This window comes from Eulemur rufifrons, chromosome 29 (genome assembly GCF_041146395.1).
Source record: "Eulemur rufifrons isolate Redbay chromosome 29, OSU_ERuf_1, whole genome shotgun sequence".
In the NCBI taxonomy this organism is placed as follows: Eukaryota; Metazoa; Chordata; class Mammalia; order Primates; family Lemuridae; genus Eulemur; species Eulemur rufifrons.
In genome coordinates this window covers 22273663-22285935 of record NC_091011.1, presented here as the reverse complement: position 1 = coordinate 22285935, position 12273 = coordinate 22273663, and the positions used below count along the sequence as shown (strand labels likewise).

The following is a 12273-nucleotide window of genomic DNA, read 5'->3' as shown; positions in this document are numbered from 1 at the left end:
ACTACCTCTTGCAACCATTGGGATACACCCGTGAAGACTCAAATTAAACACAACCTCCTCTTGAAACTATATCTTTTTACCTTAATAGAGTGAGAACTACCTCCTTCTTTGTGTCTTTAGGGTACCCTCTATGGACTCCTACCTTAACACAAAAGTCTACATGGCATTTAATTGCTCACATTTCTAACTTACCATGGTTGTCAGAGTAAGTTTCTTGAAAGAAGTGGCTAAGTTGTCTTTCTTGTATCACTTGTACCTAACAGCATATCTAGAAGATGGTAGGATCATATGGTGAAAAAATACATTTTATAATTCCATACCTGATCCCCAGGGCTAAAATCCTGAATGATATTTTCACTTGGTATGAAAATCTGGGTTAAGACTATACTTTCAGAGATCATTTCTATAGTTCTTTACTAAAGAAGTTTTTCTGAGGGTGCAGAGCACCGGAAACCATGAGGAGGAGGCACAACATTCTCTCCTGAGTGTGAAGCCGGCACTTGGTGTTGCTTTGTTGCAACTGCCATTTGCTATTGATTGTACTTGTGTCTATTTTGGGGAGAGCAAGAAGGAGAGGATATGGTCTGAGTGGTTTCTCTAAAAAGGAAAAAAAGAAAAAGAAAATCTGGGTTGACAGTTCTTTTCTTTCAATGCTTTAAAAATATTATTCCACTGTTTTTTGGCTTCCATGATTTCTAATGAAATCTGCATTTTTCAAATCATGGATCCCTTATATATCAAATCCTATTTTTCTCCAACCTTTTGTAAGACTTTTGTTTTGTATTATTTTCTGCTCTTTGATTATGATGACTCAGAATATGGTTCTCTCCGAGTTTATCCTCTTTGAAATTTGCTGAACTTCTTGCATCTGTTAAATATAAATCCTTTACCAAAGTTGGGAAATTTTCAACTATTATTTCTTCAACTGTATTTCTTCACAAACTTTTTTCTCCTCTCCCTCAGGACTGCAATAACACTGATATAAGAACTTTTGATATTGATATTTTGAGGCTCTGTTCATTTTTTATCAAACTTTTTCCCCCTCTGTGTTTTCCATATTGAATAATTTTTATTGACCTAACTTCAAGTTCATTGACTCTTTCCTTTCTCACCTTCATTTTGAAGTCCTCCAATGGACTTCTTATTTCTCTTATTGTATCTGTCAGTTCTAAAATTTCCATTTGGTTCTTTGGTATACCTTCTATCTCTTTGCTCACAATGCCTAATCTTTCTATTCAAGAGTGTTCACCCTTACTTCATGGATCATCATTATGAAAGGTGCTTTAAAGACTTTCTGATATTTCACATATCTGAGTCATTTTGGAGTTTGCATCTGTTGGTTATTTTTCCCTTGAAAGATGTTAAGATTTTTCTGATTCTTTGTACGTTCAGTAATTTTGGATTGTATCTTGGACATTTTGATATTATGCTGTGAGACTCTAGGTTTTGTTAAGAATTTTCTGGAGAATGTTGATTTTTGTTTGCTTGTTTTCTTTAATGAGCAATCAACTCTGTTAGGTTCAGACCATAGTCTTGACTCACCTGCACACTGTGGTTCCAGAGTCAGTTTATTTTTCACAGCATTTCTCTATCATCTGTCTTACCCTGTGCATGCACCACTCAAGAGTCAGTCTGGGACCTGGGTGATGGTATACACTGTAGTTCAGTTTTCAAAGCCTTTGCTATCTTACTTCTGATCACTATGCATAGACAGCTAGGCATTGAGCATAGATATTAATATTATACACAGACTTAAAAAGTTTCTTTTCTCCCGTTACATCCTATCTATGTATCTTCCAAGCTCTCACTCCCATGGGCTCCTTTTCCCAGCTCTGGCTAGAAAACTATGCTTTTAGCTTCCCTGCACTGTCATTAACTTCCTGCAACTGGGTCTACCTTAGGGCACAGTGGCAAGAGGAAAGAATCTGTAGAGTCTCTGCTGCTCTAGCTGCCACCTCTGATTCCACATCCACTGTTGCTGCTATTGCCACTGCTGGAAAAGCCGCTTTGTTATGGGACACGTCTGCAGTGGAGCTGGGAGAAGTAAAAGATTTCTGCTTCCCAGGGGCTCCTTTACCACTCCTTTCACCCAAGAGAAAGAGTTTTTCTAGAAACTTTTTCTATTACCACCTTTTGCACAGCTTTAAGATTCAGGCTGCTGTAGAATCTGTGCCAGGACATATGGGAGGGGGAAAAATCAGGAACTCATTTCCATAGGTGTTTTTATTTGAGTTTTTAGCTCTCCTCCTCAGTTTACCTGCTATTATTTGCTTTTCAGAGTCCTTAGATAGTTGCTCCATGTATTCTGTTTGGGACTGTTAGCTGTAATCAATGAAAAAGATAGGGTAACATCTATTTTCTCCCTCTTAACCAGAACTGAAATTTACTAACCTAATTGTTTTTAATATTCTCTTATTATAGTAAAAAATGCTAACACTTGCTTACCATGTGCTAAATACTGTATGAAGCTCTTTATATGCATGATTTACATACCATATTTGGGAAAGTTTCAGTCATTATTTATTCACATATATTTCTGCATGAATTTCTTTCCTCTCTTTGTCCAGGACTAATATAAGAACTTTTGATATTGTCCCACAGTTCTTTAAGGCTCTGTTCATTTTTTTAATGAACAATTTTAAGAACAACAAACAGTTGAGGAAATATTTTTGTCCCCATTTTAAAGATGAGAAAACAGGGACTTATAGGGGCTAAGTGAATTTCTCAGTGTCATACACTAGAAAACCAGGTATGGTCCTAGGTTGGTCTGATTCCAGAACCAAACCTTGCATCATGGTACAATATAGCCATGACCAGCTCTGTCATGCAGCCTGGACTGGGCCAGAGCTGCAGACATTCTGATTGCGGGTAAGGATCAGGTGGCAATCTTCTCTGAAACCTACATTTTCCTAGTTTTCAGCATTGATTAGGTCAGGTTGAAAGATGTGTTTATGCACAAGGCAGGTTGAGATTTAATATTGCTTTGTGTTAGTTATTGGGCAGGTGTTTGTTTAAAGGAAGTGGAAACAGGTGTGTGGGCCCTGATTCAATTACATGATGGAGGGGGACACACTGATCCATGGCCATTTTCAAGGAGAGATGCTGATTGTGCTAATTAATCAATTGTCTGTCAGAACAAAATGGAACATAATAGAAAATGATGTTCCAGTTGCCATAGGTATGGAATACAGACGTGTGTATCTGGCTCTCCTAGCAACCAGACACAACTGTTTATGATGACAACAATTAAGATGCAATACCTGAATCTCTGGGGTTACCATGTCTGAGGTGGTTAGAAGGAAGGGTGTTTTATAAACTCTTGCCAACAGCATGGGACCTCATCCAACAGGAATAGCCTCTCAAAGGAACATTTCCCTTCAAAGAGATTAATTCAGTCTTTTTAGATCAAGAGGAGATCCCTGAGATATGGCTGGAAGGTTCATTTTCCTTTCTGTGTCTTGGAACACTCAATCTACCTTACCCAACCAAGATGGTTATGCTCGTAATGGAGTAACATAGTAATCTTTAATTCATTCTTTCATTTATCCGCTTGCCACTCAGCAGCCAGAATGGCCTTTTAAAAACATAAATCAGGTACATTGGCCATCTGCTTAAGAATCACCAATGGCTTTTCAATACACTTAAAATTAAATCCCAACTCCTTACCAAGATCTGCAAAGGTCTACATGAACCTGACCTTGCAGAGCTCTCTGACTTTATTCCATATCACTCTCTTCCTTTCTCACTATGATCCAACTTCATGGGTCTTCTTGCTGTTTCCCGAACACATTAAGCTCATTCTCATCTCATGGGCTTTTCCCTTGCTGTTCTCTCTTTGCATTTGCTTTTCTACTTTTCTTAGATATTCATATGGCTGGTACCTTCTCATTCAGATTTCTGTTCAAATGTCACCTCTTCAAAAAGACTTCCTTGACAACTCTATCCAAAATAAGGGTTATTCTTACACACATCTCTGCATAGTCTCTATCCACTTACTCTGTTTTGTTTTCTTCATACCATGTATTATCTGGATTTTTATACCTTTGTTTACTTGTTGAGAAGCTGTCTCCCCTACTAGAATGTAAGCTTCATGAAGGAAAAACATCGTCTTTATCTTATTTGCACAGTTTATCTCCAGGCCTAAAACAATAGTAAGTTCACAAAAGGATTTGGTAAGTAAATGGAGAAGGGAATTAATCAACACATTAATTAATCAATCAATATATCAACACTAATAAACATTCTCTATCTATAAATAAGACACAGTCTAATTCAACAAAAAATTTTTAGTTTGGGAAGGAAAACACGTATAGCTAACAATCTGTCCATGTTACTTCTTTGTTCATACCTTTCAAATATGCTCCATCAAACAACAGGGCTCCTGAGCCTGAGATCATCATTTTCACAAGTCAGTGGAGAAGTTGAGAAAAAAATATATTAAGACAACATGGCAAGTCTTTAATAAGTGACAGTGTTGTTCCTCTTGCTTCAGGGTTACATCTGGTAAATGAGAGGAGTTGTCTCAAGTTGGTTGCTGTGTTAGTCTGTTTTGCATTGCTATAAAGGAATACCTAAGATGGGGTAATTTAGACAGAGAAGAGGTTTCATTTGGCTCATGCTTTGCAAACTGTACAAGAAGCATTGCACCAGCATCTGCTTCTGGTGAGGGCTTCTGAGAGTTTCCAACCAGGGCAGAAGGCAAAGGAGGAGCAGGTGTATCACATGGTGAGAAGGAGCAAGAGAAGAAAGAGGTGGTGCCAGGCTCTTTTTTTATATATATGCAAACTATTTATTCAACTATTATATTTAAAATATTACTCTTCAAAGAGGCTACAAAAATTATAGCATTCTGAAATTTCAGGTAAATCTCTTTAATAAAGTTGTTCTTTTATTTTTATTTCCTTTTTAGTCAGCTTGTATCAAGTTTAGCAGCAAGAGGATACTTCTTTAGAGACTTTTAGTTGATTCAGACTCAGTTTCTGCTAGTACTGTGTAGAGCATCCACAATGGTTTTATTGTATTCTACAATCTGTTTGGTCACACTTTTCATAATTGGTCAGTAACTGACTCTTGGTTGCTATGAATTCTTTCACCACAAAATTATTTTGCTCATGGTGTTGCAAACAGCTCTCCTGAGAACTAATAAAGGGACAACTCACTATCACCACGGGAGGGCACAAGTTCATGAAGGATCTGCCCCCATGACCCACCTCCCACTCAGCCCCACCTCCAACACTGGGGATGTAATTTCAACATGAGATTTGGAGAGCAAAACATTCACACCGTATCATTTGCACTATCACATACCTGACTCTAAAATGTATAATTCACCTCCGAGGTTTCCCCTCCACCCTAGGCTCCTGCTTGCTTCACCATCACACAGAACTCACTATCTGAAGACCTTCCCCAACTTGTTGCAACGCTGCCTCCTCTCAAGGGCTTGCTTTGAAGCAGGATTTAGTACGGATAGGCGTTTTCCCCTTTGGGACCCCGTGCCCACTTTTGCAGGCCATCCCCTCTGTTACAATACCTTACTATTCACAAAAGTCTATTAATAATGAAAAGTTTAAGCTACTTTATATAATTAGTATATATAAATGAAGTCTTATCCTAACTTAGCATCTAAATCCACGTTTTACTTCAAAGAGCACTGTCGAGGTAAAATACAGGCCACTTTGTGTGTCTACAATTTTTTCCACACTAATTTCCTAGCTTATAGCAGCAACCAAATGAATTTCCTACACCACAAACTACCTTTTCAGTGCTATATTTGGAAAAGGAACAGTAAGGCATCTGTAGACAAACAGAATTTGCGCTAGACTCCTCTTCTTGCTTAAGGGTTATTTCTTTTGAGCAAACTAAAGTGGGTGGCAAAGAATAGGCAGGCTTTGTTAGAACATTACTCGTGTAATGAGATTTGAGGTCAGCTATTCAACACAATTTTCAATGGGCACTTTCCCCAGGGCTAAATTGCTGCCTACAGACATTTTGATCATCAAATTTAATTTAAAAAGAAAAGAAGACAAAGTACTTCTTATTTTCTCTAGCCCCCACCTTTTTGAGTTTGCGAGTTTATCTGATAGAGGAGGTTTGTATAGCAGGGAACGGTGCTTAACCTTGGAATGTCTGACTGTCATCTGGGATTCCAGCAACTGTCGTTTCATCCCGTGACAGGTCCCAAGGTATTCTCTCCAGGTGACCCAGATATTTCTATGTCGGGAGCCAATCAACCTTGAAAGTATGAGTGATTTGATACCTTGTCTTTCAGTTATCCCCAAACATTCATATACAAGGCTGAGTATCCCTCATCAGGAATGTTTGGGACCAGGAGTATTTCAGGTTTTGGAAAATTTACATAATACCAGTTGAGTATCCCTAATGTGAAAATCCAAGTCCAAAAATGCTCCAGTGAGCATTTCCTTTGATCATGATGTTAGCACTCAAAAAGTTTTGGATTTTGGAGCATTTTGGGTTTCAGATTAGGGAGGCTCACCCTGTTACCACATGCCCACTTCTCCATAAAATTGAGCCATACCCACCCACTGGTTCCCAATGCTTTTCATCAAGTCTAAATCTGTTCCTGCCTCAGTGCGATTTTTCTTCCAGGTTCTCTCCTTTAGGATCCTGCACATCTCCCTGTGAACTTTATGTGCCCCTAATCCCTCTAACTGAGAACTCTTGTCCCATTATAGCTTGGATTCCAGAGTGGTCTAAATATGCTTTAAAGTAGGGTTGCAGGTAACTTTAGAACTTTAGGTCCTGTCTCTAAACTAGTTTTTTTACTATCTTACCACCTCTGTTGCCAAGTCTCATCTCACTTCACTGTGGCAACTCATTGCCTTGTACCATAGTGGCAGCCTCACAAGTTCTCTGGCTCTCAATTGTCAGCCCTGCCGTGCACCCCCTACCCCACTCCTACCCCATCAAACTGGGTACACTGGAATGTCTGGCTCTCTTCCACACCATGCCCAGGATAGGGCAATCCTGGGACCCTGTCTCAGACCCTCTGTCTACCCAGTCCCCCATGCTGGCATTTCTGCTGTGCCCACCCCGTATAGCCATGGGTCACTTTGCTAGGTCGTATCAGCCAGAATCTCATGTGGGAAGCAGGCTATAAGTCCCCTGCACTCTAGGATTCCCACACCTCTCTCAGGGAATCCCAGAGATCTAACAGGACACCAGAACCAAGGCACCAAGCCCACACTAAAATGAGATTAATTTTCCCTCCTCTCTCTTTCCTAGCTTGTATCGTTCCTAGTTCCACAAGGGCTTTTGTATTTGTATGATATGGATGTCCCATATAGCATAACTTCCATTTTTTCTTGCTTCAAAGATTGTTTCCTGATTTGTGAAAAATCGGTTTGGGAATTTTCTAGAAAACATTATTTTTCTTTCCTAAAAGCCCTGCTCTTATGATATTTACCTTGACAGGGACTTTAAAACCCTCAAAGATGAACTATAGCTTTTTTGTTTCAGGTCCTTTTCATCCTCCCCTTTCCTGGGGCAAGAAGCCTCAGACTCTCTGCCAAGTCTTAATTTAATGTCAAACAAACTGCTTGGCCAGGGGAGGGGGGTATACATTGCCAAGAAGGGAAAACGCATTGTATGGGCTTCCAAAAAAATTATTCAATAGTAAATATTTTATGGGTGTTGTTTCATGGCTGCATGATATTCTCTTATAAATTCCAATCCTGCTGATTCTCCATATATAGAGAGAGAGATAACTTCTCCTGTTACCAAAGTATCCCCCTCAATATACATATAAAAGAAACTCACCCACAATGACCTTCTTTCAGTATAGTCATTATCATTCTTTTAAATACTTGTGAACCTGATAGATGAATTTGTTTTGCATTTATCTAAATAGTAGTGAGGTTATACATTTTTGACCCTTTCTGATTTCTTCTTTTTGTTTTTTGTTTTTTAATTGTATTTTCAAAGACAGAATAATGGCCAACAAACATATGAAAAAAATGCTCAACATCTCTAATCATCAGAGAAATGCAAATCAAAACCACAATGAGATATCACTTATCTCCAGTGAGAATGGCCTTTATCAAAAAGTCCCACAACAATAAATGTTGGCATGGATGCAGAGAGAGAGGAACATTCATACACTGCTGGTAGGACTGCAAACTAGTACAACCTCTGTGGAAAGCAATATGGAAATACCTCAAAGAGATACATTTGATCCAGCAATCCCATTACTGGGCATCTACCCAAAGGAACAAAAGACAATCTATAAAAAAGACATCTGTACTCAAATGTTTATAGCAGCACAATTCACAATTGCAAAGACGAAACAACCCCAATGCCCATCAATACATGAGTGGATTAATAAAATGTGGTATATGTATACCACAGAGTTCTACTCAGTCACAAAAAACAATGGTGATCTAGTACCCCTTGTATTATCCTGTATAGAGCTGGAACCCATTCTACTAAGTGAAGTATCGCAAAAATAGAAAAACAAGCACCACATGTACTCACCATCAAATTGGTATTAACTGATTAACACTTAAGTACACATATAGTAATAACATTCATCGGGTGTTGGGCAGGTGAGGGGGAGGAGGGGATGGGTATATTTACACCTAATGGGTGCGGTGTGCACTGTCTGAGGGATGGACACGCTTGAAGCTCTGACTCAGGTGGGGCAAAGGCATTATATGTAACCTAAACATTTGTACCCCCATAATATGCTGAAATAAAAAAATAGTAATTCTAAAAAAACCAAATTATTTGCCAATTTTTCTATTAAGTATATGTTTGGGAGTATAGAAATAAATCAAGACCACTCAAATTAGAATAAGCTGAGATGCTCTCTCCAGAGCTTACTATAGTAAGGGAGTCAACCATCATCATTTGTATTTGTCAGAGACTCAGGGGCAGGCAGGGCAGGGGAGTGAGCTTTATAGTGAAAAAAAAGGGGGGGAAGGCTTTCTGTCAGCCCTGATTGGAACTTGTTGGCATAGGGAAGCTGGAGGTGGGCTGACTAGAAGCAGGGCATCCTATGTGATTGATTTTTGAAGTTTATTTGGCTTTTCTGGTTGACTTATGGAGTTGGAAGTAAAGTAGGGGGGAAAATTAGGGAAGCTGACAGTCCTTGACCAAGTCCTTACTGTTTGGACCAAGTCCAATTGCTGCAGAGGTTGAGGGTCGGAGTTCTATTTTTATATACGATCTGGCCATTGTCTGTTTGTATTTTCAGTATCTTTTAGGAGGGGAAAGATGTCTCTTTATTTTGATATTTAACAACTCTTGATAGACTAATCTGTCATGGGATTAAGAAACAAAATAATAATAAAATAAAAAAGAATTCTATAGATTAGGGAGATTTCATCTGTGTTATATATGTTGCAAATTGATCCTAAGCTTTGCATTTGTTTAATGTGTTTATGTTATATCAGTTTTAAAATTTTATAGGGACTATCATTTTGCATGTCCTCTATTTTAATTAGTTTAGAAAGATTTTTCACATGTAAAGATTTAAAATATTCACCTTCATTTTCTTCTAGTACTTTTACTATGCTACTTTTTTTTACATTTACTTTTTTAATCTATTTGGAACTGATGCTGGTGTAAGGTGGGTGATAGAAACTAGTTTTCTTTTCTTCCAAATTGATATGCAGTTACTTCAACATCACTGATTGACAAATCTATCCGTTTCCTATCAGTGGATTCCCCACTAAGATCTTCGATTTTGATAAGATTAAATCAGAGAGTGAAGTTTTAAACTTGAAACTGATGAAGTAACTTTCAGAGCTTTAAATGGACAGAATCCAAGTTGGGGAAAGGTAGGTAGTAAGCATCTTCATGGACAGTGAAAGGAAAATCTAGAAAACTTCTGGGGATAGGAGCATGCATTTCGTTCACAAAAGTTTTTATGTTTACTTATTTCCTTTAAACATGCAATAAAATGCGTAATTCTTCAATGTACCATTCAATGACTTTTGACAAATGTGCACACCTGTGCAACTTAAACTACTATCAAGATATGGAACATCACAATCACCTTAGCAGTAGTTCTCTCATAGATTTTTCCTTGTCAGCTCCTCCACCATCCTACAGGGGCAATCACTGTTGTGATTTTTTTCCCTCATACATTAGTTTTATCAATTGTTGTCTACAACTTACTTTGAAATGCATCAAAAATTATATGCCTTTATGAAGGAATAGAGGGATGAATAGATGGATAGTTTTACAATAATGCAAGAATATAAAATGTTATAATAAAATCTGAATAGTAAGTTTATGGCTATTTCCTTAAAATGCTTTCAAGATTTCTATATATTTGGAATTTTACATAATAAAATGTTAGAACAGAGAAAAGAAAAACACAAGTGCATAGAAAAGCTAAAACACTTCTGAAGAAGAAGATCAAGATCAGGTGAATATATCTTGCTAGATATCAAGAAAAATATACAGAGGTATAAATCAATACAATGTGGTATTTGTACAGAGATAGAAAAAAATGATTGATGGAACAGAATAGAGAACCCAGAAACAGACCTATACGAATGCAAAAACTTCACGCATGATGGAAATAGCACTGGAGATCAGTGGGGGACGAATGGATCTTTCAAGAAATGGTACTTGTGCAATCAGTCATCTACATAAAAATAAAATAAAATGATATTCTTTCTTAATAGCATAATAGCAGATTATTTAAGGATTTAAATGGGAGGGAAAACTGAAAGTTTTAGAAGATGTGCTAGATGCAGTTAACTGACGATCAGAATTCATTTCCATTTTCTTCTTATGTGTCTCACTGCAGGTCAGAAATCTTAAAAAAAAAAAAAAAAAAAAAAAATCCCAACCTCCCAGGAGCTAAGGATCTTGATACAAATTAGGTCACATCAATTAAGTACGCTCACATGAGATTTAGAAGGTGGCAATAAGCCACAGCTTGCTGCTTTAGGCTGTTTTCTGCTTCAAGCATAACCAAGGAGAGCCCAGCAGAAGCTCGCCTGCCCCACTGGGGGCAGGGGCAGTTGCAATGGCAGCAGTGGCCGGACTCTGTTTCCAGTCTTTGGTCACTAGCTTCAGAGCTGCTGAGATGTGGTTGATTTTGTGGCCCAGCGGCGCGTCCTTGAATTCAGTAGTTGCAGTGGTGGCCTTTTGATTCCCTTCTTCCAGATTTGTGCATGGGTATAAATTCCCATGATGGGTCAGATCTATGATTTCTGGGAGTCATTCCTGGAGGCCCAACCTAGATCTAACTCCTGGAGGCTAATGCAGGTTTCCTCAGAATTAACTCCCTCTTTGAAACTACTCCAGCCCTAGTATTGGTGGTGACTTTGTGTTGTTGCTGGTAGCTGGATTGCCTCACCATCCCCCATGTGACTTCTCAGATCCCTGCATTACATTTCTTTTGTTTCTTACCCAGAACGATTTCTGTTTTTCCACCTGCTCCTTGACTGATACATACAGCTATATATGTCATTGTGAATGGATCTCAGAAACCTGGGGAAAAAAAGAAAGAAAAAGGCAAATTGCAGAAAAATACCAACAATATAATTCCACTTGTATGTTTAGTAAATATACAAAAACAATATGCTGGTTAGGGATAAAACCTTGCTAAATTTATAAAGAAAAACTGTGGGAAAATTTCAGCGATGGAAGTATAGCTTTTGAATCTCACTAAATTACTCATTAAAAAAAAGGAAAGAAAAAGGGTAACAGGATAGCAAAACCCAAACCCACTGACAACATGTCCAACAAAGGAGATGAAGAGATATCCATCTGAAGAACCAGGTATCCTATATCTCAGAATCTACCACCTGCGACATGGAAGAGAGTATTTAACCCCTGGCACTCATCTCCCAGAGTTGCCCCGGAATGTTAATGCCCCATGAATGCCATGATGCTGTCTGCTTTACACACGCACTGCAGTGACTAAGCAGGCTCCTGCAGGTGCTCCACAGGGAGTGGCAGAAAAGCCCAGGTAGAAAGCAAGAGATATGCCAGTCTGTTAGCAAGGGTCAGAGCAACACAGTGGGACTAGGTAATGCCAACCAGAGTTTAAGACACATCCAACGCAACTCTAAATCTTGACAATAGAAAATGCATTTTCTTTCAAAGTGCACATGTAACATTCAGGACATTTGGCCATATTCTAGGCCATAAAGAAAATCTCAATAAATTCCCAAGAATAAGAATACTACAAACACCATTCTCTGACCCCAGTGAAATAAAATTAGCAAGGAATTTAAAATAATAATAGTTTTAAAAAACAATATATACACATCATAAAACAACTAGGTCAAAAGG

The 12273-nt window shown here is 38.3% G+C and overlaps 1 non-coding gene across 1 annotated transcript; it reads left to right on the top strand.

The window, feature by feature from the left end:
• The first annotated feature begins 378 nt into the window (after nucleotides 1-378).
• On the top strand, nucleotides 379-593 carry LOC138377773 (small nucleolar RNA U3). Its single transcript, XR_011231909.1, has one exon. It is a non-coding gene; the product is annotated as a small nucleolar RNA U3 (small nucleolar RNA).
• The last annotated feature ends 11680 nt before the right edge of the window (nucleotides 594-12273 follow it).